The sequence below is a fragment of the Vipera ursinii genome, assembly GCF_947247035.1.
Source record: "Vipera ursinii genome assembly, chromosome: 2".
In the NCBI taxonomy this organism is placed as follows: domain Eukaryota; kingdom Metazoa; phylum Chordata; class Lepidosauria; order Squamata; family Viperidae; genus Vipera; species Vipera ursinii.
Window position 1 is genome coordinate 1,440,952 of NC_139513.1, and position 21,193 is coordinate 1,462,144.

Consider the following 21,193-nt stretch of genomic DNA (forward strand, 5'->3'; position numbering starts at 1 on the left):
GAATAGGCCCCCCATCCTCTTAAACCTCTGAAGGCTTGCTCCTTCTGCCAACCATTTGGGATAGGTTAAGGTCAGTGAAGGATAAGAATCTGGTGGATTACCTCAGAGAAGGGAGTTTGCAGCACCAGATAGCTCTTCTTTTAATTTTGTGTTGTTGTTGTTGTTGTTCTTTTTATAGTTGTGTGCATTGAGGATTTTGTTTTTGTTGTAGTGTAAGTATATTCCATTTACTGAGACTTTCCTGCCTCTCTCTATCACATCTTATCCAAAGTTTTTCTTGAAATTTGAGACTATAAAAGAAATATTACTTTCCTTTCTCAGATACCAAAAAATGCACCAAGTGCTCAGATGATCAATATCCAACTGAGAACCAAGTCCAGTGTATCCCAAAAAGAATAACCTTCCTGTCCTATGAAGAACCTCTGAGCATCATCCTCATCTCCTTTGCTCTACTCTTGTTCCTAATTACAGGCTTTGTTTTAATCATATTCATTAAATACCTTGAAACTCCTATTGTCAAAGCCAACAACCGGGACCTCTCCTACATCCTCCTGGTCTCCCTTCTGCTTTGCTTTTTATGCTCCTTGTTCTTCATTGGCCGACCAAGGAAAGCCACCTGTCTTCTCCAACAAACAGTGTTCAGTATTGTCTTCTCAGTAGCCGTGTCTTCTGTGTTGGCTAAAACAATCACAGTAGTGCTGGCATTCCTAGCCTCAAAACCAGGGAATAAAGTGAGAAGATGGTTGGGGAAGAGCTTGGCCAACTCCATCATCCTTTCTTATTCTGCTGTCCAAATTCTCATCTGTGTCATGTGGTTGGGAGTTTCTCCCCCATTTCCTTACTCTGATCTTCACTCCCAGCCTAAAGAGATTATCCTTCGATGCAATGAAGGCTCTGTCACCATGTTTTATGTTGTTCTTGGCTACATGGGCTTCCTTGCTGCAATTTGCTTCACTGTGGCTTTCCTGGCCAGGAACCTGCCTGGAGCTTTCAATGAAGCCAAGCTGATCACCTTCAGCATGCTGGTCTTCTGCAGTGTCTGGGTTTCCTTCCTCCCCACCTACCTGAGCACTAAAGGAAAATACATGGTGGCCGTGCAGATCTTCTCCATCTTGGCCTCTGGTGCTGGACTATTAAGCTGCATCTTCTTCCCCAAGTGCTACATTATCCTTCTGAGACCAGATCTAAACACTAAGGAACATCTAATGGCAAAAGCAGGGGAATGATTGTGAAACTGTTTCTTAGGCTGGTAACACCTAATTATCCATTATTATTGGTTATATATTCTTCCTTTGGATTTGCTTGACAACTTATGTGTCATGGTTCTGACTAATGAGACAGTTGAAAGAACATTCCAGCATTGTTTATTCTAAAAAGTCTATAATAATGAGAATGAAGCATCGGCAGTCATGGATGCCAAAGTCTGAATTCTCCTCCTCTGACCACATTGTATCAAACACAATTTCCTCCCTTAATTTAATGTCATAAATCACATTCTCTAATTAGTTTAACATGGAAAGCTTCTCTTCCGTTTTATTTCATGCCATTCCTTATCTTATTAAAAAAGCAACGGGGTAGCATTCTCCTCCCCACCCCAGCTTCATTTTTCAAAAGTAAAACAGTTTAAAGGGAAAGGCTGCCTCTTATATTGTCAAGGCAAAAATGTCCAATGTTTGCAGCATTGACATTATGTTTATTAAAAGTGAAGGAAATAAATATGTGAAGTAAATTAGTTAAATGAAAATTCAAGATAATCATCAAATACATTAATAATAAATAAATAAGTAAACAAACAAACAAATATTATGTTTTTTAAACTATTGGATTTTCTCCTTTTCCTTAGCACACATGTCAACCAATATTTGCCTTAAGCAACTCTTTTTTTTATTGAAAAGTTTTACAGTACATTTTTAAAAGACAAAACACCTCCCAACCCCCTCCCCTCTCCCCAAACCTCCCCAACTCCTCCCCCCTCCCCCTCCCCCCTCCCCGACTTCCCAGAGCTAAATACAGGGTATAAAAATACAAACAATCATAATCTACCATATGCAAACAACAATAAAATATTAAATTCTACCACACTTTAACTCTTATTAGAATAACTACAAGTAATTTATATATCACATAAATCCAATACTTATTCAAATGCTAGGTGAAACTTTTTAGTCCCATATTTATTCTGGATGTAATCAATCCATCTTCTCCACTCCACAATATATCTCTGTTTTGAGTGGTCTTTCAAGTACGCTGAAACCTTTGCCATTTCCGCCAAATTGGAAACTTTTAAAGTCCATTCTTCTATAGTCGGCAGTTCTTCCTTCTTCCAATATTGCGCTACTAAAAGTCTCGCTGCCGTAATTAAATTCAACATCAACTTAGTGTCCACAACAGTAGTATCTGTAATAATGCCCAGTAAAAACAATTGCGGACAAAACTTGATCCTTTTCTTGAATATTTTTTGCATATTCCACCAAATTTTAATCCAAAAAGCTTTAACCTTTTTACAAGTCCACCATATATGAAAATACGTTGCATCTTCACAACCACACCTCCAACATTTGGGCTGGCAGTTCGGATACATACTTGCTAATTTTTTAGGATCTAAGTGCCACCTATAGAACATTTTATAAAAGTTCTCTCTTAAATTTTGGGCCTGTGTAACTTTTTCATTTCTCACCCAGATCTTTTCCCAAGTATCCATTGTAATAACTTCTTGAAAGTTCTGAGCCCACTTTATCATACAGTCTTTAACAAGTTCCGTATCTGAATCAATTTCTATCAATGCAAGATATATCCTTTTGATATGTGATTGACCTTGATCTCTAATTTGCTTTACCAAATTTTCATCAATCATTGAGAAACCAATTTTCTGGTCTTCCTTCCACCTAGCCTGTAATTGCCCATACTGAAACCAGGTTTGTACAATCTTTTCTTCTTTTAAAATATTATATGGCTTTAATTGCCATACATTCCTCTCAAAACACAAAATTTCCTTATATGTAATCACATCATGTTTAAACCCAACATTTATATTTTCTATTGCGTGTTTCGGTATTGCCCAAATAGGTATCTTATAATTTAACTTGTGTCTGTACTTTTTCCAAACTCGCAACAGAGCATACCTTAAAATATGTATCTTGAACACATTATCCACCTTCTTGTCATACAATAAATATGCATGCCATCCAAATAACAAATCATGGCCCTCAAGATTTAATAATCTCGCTTGTGTTAAATTAAACCAATCACTTATCGCTGACAAAGCAGCAGCTTCATAATATAATTTAAAATTAGGCATTTTAAGACCACCTCTTTCACGCGTATCTTGCATAATCTTAAATTTGACTCGTGGCTTTTTCCCTGCCCAAACAAATTTATTAATACCTTTTTGCCATTCCTCCAAATTTAAATCCTTTTTAAGTATATGTATCATTTGAAATAAAAATAAAAATTTTGGCAAAACATTCATTTTCACAGCTGCAATTCTTCCCAATAAAGATAATTGCAATGTTTTCCAACTATCTAATTCTTTTTGTACTTTTCCCCATAACTTTTCATAATTATTTTTATATAACTTTACATTTGAGGGTGATAAATATATCCCCAAATATTTAACCCTTTTAACTATTTCAAATCCCGTTAGCTCTTCTAAAACAGCCTTTTGTAATGCTGTCATATTCTTAGACAACATTTTAGTTTTTTGTATATTAACCTTAAATCCAGAAACTTTCCCATATTGCGTTATTATCTCCATCAATTCTACAACTGAAAAATCAGGCTGAGTCACTGTAATAACCAGATCATCTGCAAACACCCTCAATCTATAATCCTGGTCTCTAATTTGAATTCCCTTAATTTTATCCGAATCCCGTATTTTAATCAATAATATTTCCAATGTTAAAACAAATAATAAGGGTGACAACGGACACCCCTGCCTTGTACCCTTTTCAATGTTACATACTTCAGTCAAACTATTATTAACTATTATGCGGGCTGTTTGCTTTTGATATATTGCCCTAATTGGTTGTAAAAATTTATCCCCAAATTTCATTTTCTCTAATACTTTCAACAAAAATTGCCAGTCCAATTGATCAAAGGCTTTTTCAGCATCCAAGAAGATCAACGCTGCAGGGATCTGATTGTTTCTTTCCAAAAATTACCTTAAGCAACTCTTCAAGAAAAGAGATATGTGAGTCATTTCCTGGGCTTTATAGTGGTGTAAGCTTGGCAAGTATCTTCAAATATAATTAGTGAGGTCTGAATCTCATCTCTTTCATGGTTCTTTATGAAATAATATTTCCATTCCCCCAAGTTATGGGTTCTCCTGGGGAGAAGAGTGTAAGTGTAGATGACACGGTGTTGTAACTCTCTCACTGGTTTTTTATGATCCTTCTCTTTCTCCTGAGGTACTCTTTCTCAGCACTCTTCCTTTATTTCAGCTCCAGTTCAACTTCCATCTTCTTCATGGCTTCCTCTCTCACAGCCTCCAATTCCAGCTTCTCTGGGCTGAGGTGCTGAACGGACTTTCTGCCTTCTGGTGAGGAATTTCCACTAGCAGACATTTATTTATTGACTGTAACTTCCTGACAGGATTGGCATATCGGTATTCAATTGGACTTAAGAGGATTGAAGATAAAATTCATCCTTGTCTGGTTTGGGGAGTCAGTAGTTCAACCAAGCTGAGGCAGGTACAAGAAGGCCATGGGTCAACTCCTGGATTGAAATGAAAACCAAATTTACTAAAGGTGTCAAAAGAAAACACTGTAAGGAACAGAACAGAACAGAACAGAACAGAACAGAACAGAACAGAACAGAACAGAACAGAACAGAATAGAATAGAATAGAATAGAATAGAATAGAATAGAATAGAATAGAATAGAATAGAATAGAATAGAATAGAATAGAATAGAGCTGGAAGTGACCTTGCAGGTCTTCTAGTCTCGACAGCAGATTGTCCAGTCTCTTCTTAAAAATCTCCAGTGATGGAGCACCTACAATTTCTGGGGCTAAGTTGTTCCACTGGTTGGTTGTCTTCACTGACAGGAAGTTTCTCCTTAATTCCAGGTTGCTTTTCTCTTTGATCAGTTTCCAACTATTGTTTCTCATCCTTCCCCCTGGTGCTTTGGTGAGCAACCTGACCCCGTCTGCCTTGTGGCAGCCCCTCAGATACTGGAACACTGCTATCATGTCTCCCCTATTTCTTCCTTTCTTTTGACTAGCCAAACCCAAGTCCTATAGCCGTTATTTATATGTTTTAGTCTCCAGGCCTTTGATCAACTTAGTTGCTCTTTCCTGAATTTTTTCCAAATCCTCAACATCTTTTTTGTGATATGGTGACCAAAATTGGCTGCAATATTCCAGGTGTGGCTTTACTAGAGTTTTATAAAGCGGTACTAATACTTTGTGTGATCTGGATTCTATGCCTCTGTTTATAGAACCCAGAATTGTATTAGGTTTTTTGGCTGCTGCTACACACTGCTGGCTCATAGTCAAGTGATTGTCCAGTAGGACTCCAAGGTCCCTCTCACAGTTTTAAGCCAGGTCTCTCCCAATCTGTATTTGTACCTTTGGTTTTTCCTGCCTAAATGTAAGACTTTGCTTTTCTCCATATTGAAACTCATTTTGTTGGATAGGGCCCATTGTTGAAGTCTGTGAAGATCTTTTTGGATCCTGAGTTTGTTTTCTGGGGTGTTGGCTACTCCTCTCAGTTTGGTGTCATCTGCAAATTTGATGAGTTCCCCTTCAATTCCCACATCTGTGAAGATATTGAAGAGTATTGGGCCTAAGATAGAACCTTGTGGTATCCCACTGCTTGCTTCTTTCCATGTGGATGTAGGGCCCATTGAGGACTACTGATTGAGTACATTTGCCAGCCAGCTACAGATCCATCTGCTGATGATGTTGTCTATTCCACTTTTCTTAGCTTACCAAGGAGCAGGTAGTGATCTACTTTGTCAAATGCTTTACTGAAATCTAAGTATACTATGTGCACAATATTTTGCTGGTCTATTAGCTTGGTAACTTCATTGAAGAATGAGATAAGATTGGTTTGGCATGGTCTGTTTTTAACAAAACCCGTGCTGGCTACTAGTTATGACTTTGTTTGCTTCTAGTTGTTTGCATATCTGTTTTTTTTATTATCTTTTCTAGGATCTTCCCAGGTATTGATGTTAAACTGATTGGTCTATATTTTCCTGGGTCCATTTTTCCCCCTTTCTTGAAGATGGGGGCCACATCAGCCATGAGTAGGTTCATAAAGAGAATACAGTTAAAAAGGATAAAAAAGTCCCAAACCTTAAGACAATTCTAGCTATAACGAAACAACTCAGTTTTCATTTTTCCCAGCTTCATCCCCTCATTTAGGATTCCAAAGTCTCTCAAAAGACCCCTAAAGTCTTTCCACCTTTCCCCCCCCCCATTATTGGCTTTCTGGCAAGTTGACTCTTGTGGATCCCATAAGGCTGGCTTGATCTTTAAAGGAGTTAAAAGGAAAATTTCCCCACAGAAGTTATTTTACAAGCAACTCATCTTGAAATTCTTTCCACACTTAATACTTAGCCTGGAGTTTGCCATTCCTTCCCCCCCCCCCTCTTTTACAGTTTTTAGACAAATGGCTACTTTTCCCACAGTTGCAGCAACTATGGGGTCCCTCTGACCACCCATTGTCTTCCTTTAGTTTGGGCAGGAGCTAAAGTCTTCTTTATTCCTTTGAAATTTCTCTTCTAGCTTCTTAAACTTCCTACTTTCTGGAACCGTTCTTCTTATTCTCCACTCTCTTTCTGCATCTTCCCTTCCGAAGATCCTCTGACTTTTTTTTCCTGCCATGTAGTTCTCAGCCAATTCAATTGACCTGATTCTGGGTAGTGTTCTTGCACTCAAAACCTCACTTTGGTAGGGAGTATCTGTAGAATACGGATGTGGAGTATCTGTTCCAAAATTACCTCCTCTGCCACTTTTCGTTTCTTTCCTCTGGCCTCAACCATTTCCTGTCTAGGTCTTCCAACCTTGCCCTTTGTGTTTGTTACAGGTGTGTCTCCTAAAATCTGCCTATAGCAGACATGTCAAACACAAGGCCCGGGGGCCGGATCCGGCCTGCGAAGTGGTTTCATGTGGCCTGTGAAGCCATCCTGGAAACAGTGAGGGAATGGCCCCCGCTGCCTTGGCCCAGAGACCCTCCTTCTGCCAGAGACCCTCAGATCTGTCCCACTCCTGCCCCATAGGCACCCTTGATGAGAACTATGTAGAGCTGGCCACGCCCACCCAGTAGGCTGTAAGCACTCTAGCCACGCCCACCCAATAGGCCACACTCACCCTGGCCATACCCACCCGGCCAACCGCAATGCTCATGCGGCCCTCAATGAAATTGAGTTTGACACCCCTGGCCTATAGGAAGGCATCATATCTATATAGTATTATCTCATTGACATGACAGTACTCCACCCATTCATTCTCAGGCCATTTACAAGAGGTAGGGACTCTTTTGAATATGGTAAAATAAGCTTCTGTGTCTTCTATGTGGAGTGGGAAATTCCAAGCTCAGGAAACTGACTCAACAAAGGGAGAAAACCTCTGAGGAAATTGTCTTCACAATCCTCTCATTTTTTCATCTCATACCCTCCATTCTTCAGAACCATCCTGACAGGAAGTAGTTCAAGCTCAGCCAGAGCTTCCTTCAGACGTATATATTATTTTACTGGATTCTGGTACATTGCCCAGAACCACTTTCTGTAAGAGGTCTGGGCATATAAATTTGATTAACCAACCAATTACAGAAGACACATCAACATCAACAATATTAACAGGCCTAGCCTAATCTTGAAGTAATTGGGGCCATCTGGATCTCCAAGGAGACTCTTCCACAAGGGAGGGGATGCATGATTTCTGGGTCCAAAAAGATGATATGGTTTTACAGATGGGATGCCAAGAATCTCCCTGTGCTAGTCCTGCCCTGGGCCATAATGGATGCCAAAAAGTTATTGAATTAATCCACTCCATTTTCTGACTGATTCCTCTAACAAAGGACTATAGAGTATCAAATAAACTGGACAAGTTTTATAGATGGTAGATTTTATGAAATTTACTTGCCTAGATCAGCTCAAAAGTTTTCATAGCATACATCTAAAAATGTTATACTATCCTAATTATATTTATCTATTCATTTATCTTTACAGATGTAAATATTTTGCTTTATTTTTTTTCTCTCTCTCTTGGTCCTGGTCCCTGACCACAATCATTTTCTGGTTTCTTCTATGATTTAGTTCCAACTTTACAAACAAAGAACAGCTTTTTTCTTAAATAATGAAAAAAAGCTACTTTTTTCAAAATTGAAATGCCCCAGTAGCAGAACCTGAAGACAAACGTTTAACAATTATATTGAATAAAAAATAATTTTCAGGGATTTTGTTCTGGTTTAGTACATGATAAGAGAGAAGAAGTAGTCAATGAACAAGAGCAACCACTCATCTCTTAACAAAGGCAGCCAAAGTCCACCACAAATCAGGATCAACTATATTCATATTGAGGATTGACATTTCAGACTCATCCCCAAATTCTCTTTTGAGAGTAGAATGAATCAAGATATTTTCTAAGGGATGTTTGTGAGAAAGTTCTCCCATCTTGTTCCTTGGCTCATCTTCAGAGTTTCACCCCACTTGTGACTCCTTCTAATTGGTACCTCCTTGTTGATTCACTCAGGGTTTAGAGAGATGATCTCTCCCCTTGGGGCCATTATCCAAATCATAGTGATTTATTTCTTCTCTTGGTGTTAAATCTATAAAGACATTTTGGATTGCTTTCAGACATCACACAAACACAGCTGTAACATGCTTCCCCTTTGATTTCATATCGAAGCCTTGATGGCTAATGTCTATGCACTGTAAAATCTTGAAGGCGTAAATGGCCCTGGAAAAAGAGACAACCCTGAAGGATTTTAAGACAGGCCGGGGGCTGCAGATGTGAAGGCTTGTCTGAACTCTGTCTGGATTAGGAAACCTCTGGAGCTTCTGTTTTGGAAGGGGGCTTTGGTTTCTTCCACCTCTACACATCACTGTGTCTTTAAAGCAAGGCTGGAGACTCCATCAAGAACACAAGTCTTCTTGCTGCTTCTGCTGCTTCTGCTGCCCCAGGAAGTTCTGGCCAGTCTCAGAGCCAAATGCCTCCTGACTCTGAAGAGGGACGAGGTGCACCCACAGAACAATTACAAGACAGGAGAGTTCCTCATTGGTGGCCTTGTCTCTGCAACGAGGATGCTGCTTCTACCATTAAGCTTCCACAAATCTCCTTTGTCTCAAATTTCTCGGTACGTCAAACATCCTGCACAGAATTAGAGCCTTTCCATTCCACCCTAAGATCTAAAGGTTCAACCTCCTCTCGTACAATGAATGATCTCTTTGATCTGCCAGCTTTTCTCTCTTTCTGTTCCGTCTCATCCTTGATTCATCCTTTTCAGCTGATGAACCTGATTTAAAATTCTCAAATAAATGATCAGTAGAGGTCTTCCATTTTTATTGATGTGGAAGAAGAAGCATCTGCTTTTCTTGACATCCTCTCAGCAGAGTTGGACTGTGGATGGGCAAGAGAGGATGGTTCTTCTCTTCTACCATTCTCATGCCCAATGAGGTTATCAGCACGAGTAGAAAAATGCAGAAGTCTTGACTTTTTCTCTGAAGTAAAAATGAGAGAAGCTCGACATTGAGCACTTACTCCATTTGTTAACAGTCATCGTTGCTCATTTTATTTGTCTGCGTGGGTGTCTCTGTTTCTATGTGTTCTTTAACGATTGTGTATTTCATGTGGAATAATAGGTCACTCTTCCAAGTATTAATTACTGGGGAAGATAAGCAGGCAAAGGGACAGAAAGAGATTGAAAGTCAGTCAGAAATCTAAATACAACAGCAATAATAAGGACAATGTGAAGAATAAGCCAAAACTGAATTTGAAACTGAACTATGTACAAATGAACATGTAATAAGAAAAATGTATAAAGTTATAAGCATTTGAAACAGAAGACAAATAGGTTAAATCTGCATGGCTGAATCCACTACTAAATTTGGATATTGAATACAGGTGCAGAAAATTTGGGTAACTGTATTTGGTTTACAGGGACGCGGTGGTTCAGTGGGTTAGGACGCTTAGCTTGTCGATCAGAATGTTGGCAGTTTGGCAGGTCAAATCCCGAGTGCCACGTAACAGAGTGAGTGCCTGTTACTCATCCCAGCTTCTGCCAACCTAGCAGTTCAAAAGCATGTAAAAATGCAAGTAGAAAAATAGGGACCATTACGGTGGGAAGGTAACAGCGCTCCGTGTGCCTTTGGCATCTAGTCATGCCAGCCACATGACCACAGAGACGTCCTCGGACAAGCGCTGGCTCTTCGGCTTTGAAACGGAGATGAGCACCAGCCCCTAGAGTCAGAAACGACTAGCACGCATGTGCGGGGGAACCTTTACCTTTATTTGGTTTACACTCTGTCATAATTTAAGAAATTTTTTTTGTAAATAAGATGATGCATTCTTGGTATATGACACCAGAGAATTTATCAAATATGTGTAAACATATTTCAAATCAATGAAGGAACTGTGAAATTCACGGGGAAACATTTTATCATGCAGGGCAAACTTGTGAGAAAATGCAGACATTTTAGATATAAATTGACACAATAATGCAAAGAATTTGAAAGGCTGAAAATTGTGAAGAAACCAGAATTCATTTTTATTTTGACATCTGAACAATGAATTAGAAAACATTAATAGTGGGTGGATTTTATACATGGCAACTGCAGCAAGATTATTGTATGCTCAACGATGAAAGAATCATGGAATCCCCACAGTAGAGGATTAGATTGTGAAACATGTAGAATTTGCAGAAATGAAAAATTATTTGTTGAAAAGAAGGTTGGAAATCAGTTTTTTCCCCATTTTTTAATTTATTGGACCTTTTCTTCCTTTCTATTTCTTCCTTTCCTTTTTTCTTTTCATTAATATTTCATTTTCTTAAAAAAATTCTTAATAAATATAAATTTAAAGAAGAATTAGAGAAAGCTAACAATAACTAGACTAACTCAAACATAATATGCAACCGGTATCCAAAACTATAAGAAAAATGAAAAGAATCCCAGAGTTCTATTCAGGTGAGGGTTGGGGTTTGTTTTTTTGTTTTTTGTTTTTTTTGTGATTTGAAAATTTATTTATTTATTTATTTATTAATGGGACTTATATCCCACCCTATCTCCCGAAGGACACAAATGCCTCCAAATCTCTTAGCCTTAGATGGATTAGAAACACAATTGTAGAAAGAACAGTTAAATAACATGCCACTCCCATTGATTATGTCCTGATATATTCACTCTTTCAGGAAACCATTATCAGAGTACTGGAAAATGCTGTCCTTCCTTTTTGCTATCCAAGCGATCAACAAGAATCCCAACATTTTGTTCAATGTCACCCTGGGATACAACATCTATGACGATTATTTCAGAGCACAAATGACCTCAGAGGCTTTGCTGGACCTGCTTTCGGAGGGGGAGGCCAACGTTCCCAACTACAGCTGTGGAAGGCAGAGGAACACAGTGGCTGTTCTCGAAGGGGCTGCTATTGACTTATCCTCCCAGATTTCAACCATTTTGGGAAACTACAAAATCCCACAGGTGGGTCTTTGTTGGGAAGACCATTTTTAGGCATGCAACTTACACTCAGACATCCTCTGTTGTAAATGAAGAGCAACTTTCTATTATGGGAGTTGCATAAAGTAAGGATGAAGGTTCTGTCAAGTGGAGTAGAAGGATTTGAGTAGACAATCCCCTCCCTGGTACACTCGTAATGCAGACTGTGCATCTCTGCTGGCTCTTTGCAACAGCCAAATGCTGCACTGAAGTGAGAAATGAAACAATGTAAGGCAGAATGAACAGACACCCCCTATAAAAGGTTCTTCATTGCAAGGAGTGGAACATTTCCTCCTTTAGAGCCAGATTTTGTTTTTACAGTATGTCTCCAATAAAATAAACTTTTTTCCCCCCTTTTCAGATCAATCACGGTTTTGATTCCCAGGTTCTGAGTGATGAAAATCCTTTCTTCTACCCAATGCTCCCTGCTGAAGGCGTCCAGTACCCAGGGATGGTGAAGCTGGTCCTCCATTTCAGGTGGACCTTGGTGGGTCTCCTGGCTCCAGACACTGAGAATGGAGAAAGGTTCATGAGGACGTTGACTTCCCTGCTGATCAGGAATGGCATTTGCCCAGTTTTATCACAAACCTTTTCTCCAGCTACTTGGAATGCGGAGGTAGACCCGTACTTATACCGCAGATGGAGAAAGGTGAAGGTCTTCATTTATGGTGCAGACTTGACTTCATTCAATTTAGGTATTTCAGTTTTGTTTCAGGTATTTGAAAGGCTTACTGAACCGCTTAGAGGGAAAATTCTAATCATCACAATCCGCTGGGATTTCAATATTTATTTGACCAAAGAAACCTTTCCTGCTCGATACATCCATAGCATATTTTCATTTGCTATGAAGAAAAATCAAGTTGGAAACTATGGTGTGCATTTGAGAGTTTACTCTCTTATGAGATACTTTGTGGAGACCTCCTTCCTGTGTTCCTACAGCAATGATGCCTTTTCGGTCAAAGTCTGGAGACGGTGCAGGCAGAGAGAAGAACTGGAGGCTCTCAGGAGAGAAGAAATGGATCCAATCCTGAGTGGGGACAACTATTTCATTTACAACACAGTCTGGGCTGTGGCACGGGCCTTAAATGCAGCTTATTTATCCAGATCCAGGAGGGCATTTAAAGGTGGCAAAAACTTGAAAACTCCAATGCTGAAGGCATGGCAGGTACTTATTTTCTATTGCAGTTGGGAGTCAACGTTACAATTGTAAGAACTGTGTAACTATTCTGACAGAAGTTTTACTGTATTCCGAATATAAACATTAAGTTAAATTCCAATTTTCAATAATAGTTTTATTGGTTTGTCAAAATATAACATACAAATAAAAATTTGAAAAAATAATAGAAAACTAGAAAAAAAAGGGGAGGGAAAAGAAAGAAATAGTGTGTTGAAGGAAAAATCTTCATCAGGGTCCAGTCCAAGCTGGGAATTGTCAGGACCCACCCCAAACCACGTCTTAGGAAGACAAAATTCTTGGAGTCAAATCTATTCCAAAAAAGAATCTTTACTATGACATGCTTGGTTGTACGAAATGAGACAGGACTTAATATTATTCCACGAAGTAAACCCTTATAAAGAGTTCCCGGTTTAACCCCCCTTAACCCCATTTGGTCAGTCCCCCATCCTTTATCTCATATCATCCCTCTCGTGGGAAAAAGGAACTTAGGACCCTTCATGTTTATTGCTCTCTTCCGTGACACAAGCCAGATGCTAGCCCCCCTTTTGTTTCCCCAGTTCAAAAGGCTTCTCCTTTCCTTTGAAATGCCTATTGCCGGTTCAATACACATCTATTCTCTTCTCTTCGGGAGATGGCAGAATCCATGGAATAATGTTTGAAACATTCCATTTATGAATATGATATAAATGGATTCTGACAGGAATAAACAACATGGAGACTGCTTTAGAAAGAAGGTTGTAGTTTATTGAAGAGGAGAGACAGACAGAAAGATGGCTCTGGGGAAAAAAAACCTGACTACATGTTGTAGGGAATGGGTTTTTATACCTTCTTGGGCTTTTGTTTGGAATTGTTCTTGTGTCATGAACTTAGACCTGAGTCTGAGTGTGCCTTTCTGGTATTCAGAGGGTGGTGGGTTAATCCGTTTATGTCCCAAAGGTTATGTCCTGCTTTCCTGGGGCTGTGTGAGGAATCTTTCTTTCTAATCCCAGCTTCCTGACTCCAATCTCTTTGACAAGATTATCACATCTGCATTTCTGCGGACCTGGTTTCTGTTTGGGGCAGAGAGACTTGCGGGGAGGGGGTTGGTTTCTACCTTTAAAATCCTTTGGGGAAATATATTCTGCCTTTTTAATTTCCCCCAAAATATTTCTTTCTCTGGATTCTTCTCACAAGTGTAAAGAGGGAAAAGAAAAGAAAGAAAAAGAAAAAAGAAAAGAAAAAGGCACCAACTTTCAAGTCTCTTTATCACAGTAGAAAATAACAACATGACAATCACAACGTTGCATTTACGCAACAGTGTGTACAAACCATCTCTATAACAATAAACCTACCTAATTTACTAAAGCAATATGAAGATTTCATTTTTCTTTTTCATTGCAAGTACAAAATCTGGAAGCTATTTATTTATTTATTTATTATTTATTTATTAATTTAATTTGTATACCGCCCTTCTCCCGAAGGACTCAGGGCAGTGAACAGGGCAATACATAGTAAAAACAAATAAATAAATGCAAGATTAAATATATTCTCTTCTTTGGATAAAAGAATCTGACATTCTCTACTTCTCTCATTGTTGTGGGGAACAATATCTACTTTTATTGACTCATTAATCTTCATCCTAATTCATATTAAGGGAATCTATATATAAATTCATTTTTTTTTACCTTTGTCATGGGAAAAAATCCACAGTTAGGTTATTTGCACTGTCCAGCATTTGTAGAGTTGTCACAGTGGGTTGATATTTTTCTACAGTGGGTTGATAATCTTTTTTAATCTCCTCTGTATTGTTAGTAGCTTGAAAACCGGCCTAGGTGATTTATGGTATCATTAATTTTCTGTATGGACTGTTTAAGGTCAGTACCCTCTAGTAGTCAAAATATGTTATTTATTTATTTTCCTTTTGTTTTCCTGGCCAATCAGAGTTCATGAAAATCGGAGAATTTCCACCACGACCCTAGCACAATACAGAGCTACAGAATATTTTAAAAGTAGTAAAATAAAAGCCAACACTTTTATCCTTATAATTCAAAAGAAAAAAATACTCCATGCTTCCTTCTTTTGGCTGCCTTCAGCAACCCTCTTCCTTGTCGTTTAATAATAAAGGAGTCTCAAAGATGGTGTATAACTTCAAAAAGGAGTAGTAAGCTTTAGTGAGAAGTCAGTCCCCCAGAGAAGGAAATATTAAAAGAAAAATATATTTCCTCAAAGGATCTTAAAGAGGCAGAAAAGCATGCCCAGTTTTTAATAGGCCCAGGTCTCCTTCCCCAAGCAGAAACCAGCTCTGTAGAAATGCAGATGTAAACGATCCAGGAACGTTGGAGGCCCCAGCCAGAAGATTAAGAAGACAGACACTTAAAATCTACCTACCCTACCCAAACGCTAAGACAGGACATAATAGGATTAACCCACTGATGCCAAAGAGCAAACCCAGACTCAGGTCAGAATACATGACACAGAAAATAGCCTCAAAACAGGAACAGAAACAACTCCAAACAAAAGGCTCCAGAGGGTATAAAAACCCACTCCCTACATGTGCTCTCTCTCTCTTTTCTTCCAGAGCCATCTTTCTGTCTGGCTCTCCTCTTCAATAAACTACAACCTTCTTCCTAAAGGAGTCGCCATGTATATTCCCAGCTTAGACTGGACCCTGATGAAGACTTTTTTTTCCAACATTGTAACTAGAGTCTCTTTTAGCTCATAAAGATAATAGTCTTTATAAGTTATAGTCTTATAAGTTACAACTTATTCATAAGTTGAATAAGAAATGAAGGGCACAATTTATTGTTCGTTTGAAAAGTAAATTCCAAAATGGCTGTTTTATCCAACTGTGATGTGATTTCTATCCCACCTCCCAACTTCAGCTCACTCATTGTTCTGAAGCACGATTTCTAAAATGACTTGAAGATTGATGTTGTTATTGGAGGATCTTAAAGGATAATTGGGAGACCGTCCCTAATCCAGGAAGGTCAAATAAATAAGAGGAAAGCTATTCCTTCTGTTGATAAGTTGGAAAAACAGCAGCCCAGAGAGATGGAATTCTCTGGGCATGTCAGCTGGCCATGTTCTTCACCGGAAGTCTCAAATGAAATTCCAATTATCAGTTGCTTTGCTTTCTGCAATTCATTTCACCCTGCTAATTTCTTTTCCATTTTTTTTTTGGAAGCTTCTTGGAAAAAATATTTTCCCTCCACCTCTTTCTTCTTTGACTCTTTTTTTTTACAAGCAGGACCATTACCATCTAGCACACAGTCTAAAAAGGTGTGCTGTGCATATTAAGCGGTCTAGCATCTCTGGCCTCCTCACTTCCTGGGCCACCCTTCTGCTCCAGTGCAGCCTTTACAAAGAGTGGGTCTTATTCCTTGGCTAAGAATCCCTTTGAGTTTCCTTCTCCAACTCAAAACTCTCAGTAGAATCACAGATAACAAAGTATCTCATCAAGCAGCAGCCTGTGGAGAAGCCTCATTGGGCCAAGAAGGTGAGCAGGCTAAGGTCAGGTGAGAAGATGAAGGGCTGAACTGGTAAATTATGGCTCGCCTATATTACAAGAGCACGGACTTATTCGCTCTCAGGGGTGCCCCCCTTCCTGGGTGCGACCCGCCTTTTTCTCTACTTCTCCTCTTGATGATGGGCCCAATTGTTGGGACCCTGAGAGATGGTTGGGCAGGGAAAGGAGCCTCCGGTATAAATCTAATAAGAGGCTCCTGGTTTGCTTTTTATCAAAACATTTTAAAAGGTTAGGGAGGGGGGAGGGATTGCGGTTTTGGTTGGATTTTGGGGGGTGTCCACCAACTGCTGTTCAGTCCAGGCTCGGGACAGATCGCAGTGGGATGGGGCCTGGGTTGGGCGCCTCCGGGGCCCCGGAGTGGGGTGTGGGATTTTCTATCCCCACAACATCTGGGAATGGCAGCAGGTGATTGTACAGAGGGCCGTATCGACATCCGGGAGCACGTCCCCGCTGTCTCCAAGCGGTGATGTGCTCCGACTCTCTGGTTTCGACCCGTGGTTCCGGGAACGAGGGTGAGCAGCCACCTGAGCTTAGGCATGTGTATTGTAATGCCAGGTCCGTAGTTAATAAGGCTCCTCTCATCCAAAATTTGGTTGAGGAGGAGCGTGCGGACCTGGCTTGCATTATGAAGACCTGGTTGGGCCCAGAGGGTGGTGTCCCTCTGACTAAACTCTGCCCTCCAGGCTTCTGGGTGCTCCACCAGCCTCAGGCTCAGGGTAGGGGCGGGGGTGTGGCGGTGGTTATGAGGGAGACCTTATGTCTGCAGGAGGCCACTGTTGTCCAGATATCCGGGTGTGAGTCACTCCTCCTGAGATGTGGCCCTAGGGCTCAGTTGGGCTTACTGCTGGTGTACCTTTCGCCCAGTCACGTAGCAGCAGCCCTGCCTGAACTTCTCGATATCATCTCGGGTTTGGTGATTGAGTTCCCCAAATTTATGATTTGGGGGGACTTTAATCTGCCATCCCTGGGGGGATCATCAGAGTTGGCTCGGGAGTTCATGGCTTCCATGACGGCCATGGACCTGATGCAAGTAATTCAGGGCCCGACTCATGGGGGGGTCACATGCTCGATTTTGTTTTTCTATCTGGACGGTGGTTAGATGATCTGGGTGGGGGTTCTCCAATTATTATGCCCCTGTCATGGACCGATCATCATCTCCTGCGGCTGGCCTTCTGTTTCGCCTTCCCCGTTGCTGGGCCACAGAACCGACAAGATGGTTCCATCCCAGGTGCCTAATGGACCCTGAGCAGTTTCAGATGGCACTTGGGTCCCTGCCTGCCGCCTTCGCTCACAGCCCGGCCGATGCCTTGGTGGAAGCCTGGGAAAGGGCAGCCATGGAGGCACTTGACCGCATTGTACCCATGCAGCCCCTGACCTGGTGCAGATCCCAGTGGGCTCCATGGTTCTCCGTTGAGCTCCGGGAAATGAAGCATCAGAGACAGGGCCTAGAGAGCTGTTGGAGATCCAGCTGGTCTGAATCCGACCGATTGCGACTAAGTTCCTCTACGAGGTCTTATCTCGCAGCGATGAGGGTGGCAAAGTCTAATTACTTTGCTGCTCTCATTGCGTCCACAGATAATCGCCTGGCTGCCCTGTTTAGGGTGACCCGCTCCCTCCTTAATCAGGAGGTGAGGGAGGAGCCCTTGCAGGGTCATGCCGAGGAGTTTAGCCAACATCTGGCAGACAAAATCACTCGGATTCGGGCCGGTTTGGACTCTGACTAGGCAGTCTGACGGAGGTGACACGAGCGTTCTTGGTGATGTTATCTGGGATGAGTTCGACCCTGTGACTCCGGAGGATGTGGACAGGATCATGGGGAAGCTGAGCTCCACCACGTGTTTATTGGACCCGTGCCCCTCCTGGCTGGTTTATGCGGCTCGGGAGGGGACACGAGGCTGGCTCCAGGCAGTGATAACTGCTTCTTTGAGTGAAGGTAGCTTTCCTGCTGCCTTGAAGGAGGTGGTGGTGAGGCCCCTCCTCAAGAAGCCTGCCTTGGACCCGGCTATTTTGAATAACTATCATCCGGTCTCCAACCTTCGCTTTCTTGCAAAGGTTGTTGAGACCGTGCTGGCACATCAGCTCCCTCTGTTCCTGGAGGAAGCGGATTATCTGGACCTGTACCAATATGGCTTTAGGCCTGGGTACAGCACAGAGATGGCATTGGTCGCGCTGGTGAATGATCTCTGGCGGGCTCGGGACAGGGGATGTTCCTCTGTCCTAGTCCTATTAGACCTCTCAGCGGCTTTTGATACCATCAACCATGGTATCTTACTGCGGCGTCTCAGGGGGTTGGGAGTGGGGGGCACTGTTCTTCAATGGTTCTCCTCCTACCTCCTGGGACGTTTGCAATTGGTGCTGACAGGAGGGTAGAGGTTAGCCTCGAGGCCTCTCGTTTGTGGAGTTCCTCAGGGGTCAGTCCTCTCACCTCTCCTGTTCAACATCTATATGAAGCCGCTGGGGGGGATCATTCATGGTTTTGGAGTGGGGTATCATCAGTATGCCGATGATACCCAGCTTTTCATCTCTACCCCAAACCACCCCACTGATGCCCTCAATGTGATGTCCCGTTGCCTAGAGGCGGTTCGGGTCTGGATGGAGAGGAACAGGCTTCGGCTCAATCCCAACAGGACCGAGTTGTTGTGCATTTCGGCATCTCAGGAAATTCAGTTCATTCCATCTTTAACCATGGGGGGTGAGGTGTTACCCCCCGTACATAGGGCTCGCAACTTGGGTGTCCTCCTGGATTCACAGCTCAGTTTGGAAGACCATGTAGGAGCTGTGACCAGGGGGGCTCTTGCCCAGGTTCGCCTGGTGCGCCAGTTGCGACCCTATCTGGCCCGGGATGCCCTGCGCATAGTCATGCATGTGCTCGTGACCTCTCGTATAGACTACTGCAATGCTCTGTACATGGGTCTGCCCTTGAGGACCACTCAGAGGCTTCAGCTGGTGCAGAATGCGGCCGCGCGAGTTGTGATGGGGGTCTCCTGATACTCCCATATAACTCCTCTTCTCCGCGAGCTGCATTGGCTCCCAGTTGCCCTCCAGGTGAGATTCAAGGTGCTGGTGATTACCTATAAAGCCCTAAATGGCATGGGTCTGGATTACCTACGGGAGCACCTGCTGCCAGCGTCATCTTCCCTTTGTCCTGTGTCCTCCCACAGAGAGGGCCTCCTCAGGGTGCCGTCGGTCAGAGAGTGTTGGCTTGTGGCCCCCAGGGGGAGAGCATTCTCTGTGGGTGCACCAGCCCTTTGTAATCAATTACCAGTTGAGCTCCGGATTGCTCCTGACCTTCGCTCCTTCCTCCGTGATCTGAAAACCTATTTATTTGAACAGGCCGGCCTGGTTTAAGGGGTTGGGGTATTTTAAATTATTTATTGTTAGGGCTTAATTAATTTTATTTTATTTTAACTTTTGTATGTAATGTTTTTATTGCCCTGTACACCTCCCTGAGTCCTTTGGGAGAAGGGCGGTATAGAAATTCAATAAATAAATAAATAAATAAATAAATAAATAAATAAATAAATAAATAAATAAATAAATAAATTTATTAATTTTATTTGTATACCGCCCTTCTCCCGAAGGACTCAGGGCGGTGAACAGGGCAGTACTTGTTAAAAGACAAAATACAAAATACAAAAATTAAAAGAGAATTAAACAAAATGCCCACAACTCTTACAATTAGTTAAAACACATTAAGATAGGTTAAAACGCATTAATAAAACCCAACCCCATCCCATCAGGCCAGGCCAGCTTGTTCAAAGAGGTGAGTCTTTAGATCGCGCCGAAATATAAATAAATAAATAAATAAATAAATAAATAAATAAATAAATAAATAAATAAATAAATAAATAAATAGTCTGGAAGCAGCAAGAATGAAGAATATTCCACAAAATATTCCTTAAATGTTCCATAAAATTAAAGGAGGAGACCTTAAGTGGTACCAGAGACCATCTTTCACCTTGAAATATGGGGTCTTCTCCATGGCAAGTTGTCCATATGTCACCTCAATGGCGAGTTTCATAAGCACAACCCACTAGTAGAGCAAAGGCCCCCATAATCATCCTCAAACTGAGCAAAGTGTCAGCACTATGACAATTGAAAAACTGAAGCCATTTTACATTTTGCTTCCATTGCCACTTTTTAGTTTAGAGATTTTAGATGAAGGAAGGGGAGGTGGGATGTTAAGTTTCTTAGTTAGGCATAACAATACTTCTGTGTGAGAACAAAGGTCAGTGCTGAAAAAAGTTTTGGCAAGCTGAGAAGATGGGAGGAGAGCCCACATTTTGAATGCATTGGTGAATGTGATTTATGACAGCAATATTGGGGTGGGACTTGCAATGTTACTTTGTAGCCCGAGACAGGGGATTTTAGTCTTGGGTTCACCTTTATGCATGCCAATACTTTGTTTCCTAAATAAAATGTTCTTTAAGGAAGGAATCTTAACCTCGAAGTTCTTTTAATTGTTTTCATCTATCAGAACCATGACACAAAGATTTTTCTCTTCCTATTTGCCCTATTTGACCTGTGCACCAGTTGTTTAGAGTATTGTTTTTGTGCATGGCATCTGATTGCATTTTGACGTGACTGGCAGAATTCCTTCAGTGTTCTTGTGCACAACTACTATTTACTTTCAGGTTTTAACTTTGGCTCTCATTAGTTCACACTGGATGCATTGTTTGCTATACTTCCCTTTGGTTCCCCAAACTCTGCAGTAACAATTATGAATGGAAGAAATAAAGGACATCCTTGACCAGCTTTATTTTTCAGGCCATTCTTGGTCCTTCTAAGAAGATTTTTATTTTCTATTTCTCAGTATGGATCTTTCATGACAGCTCAATTTTTTTTTAAATTCCA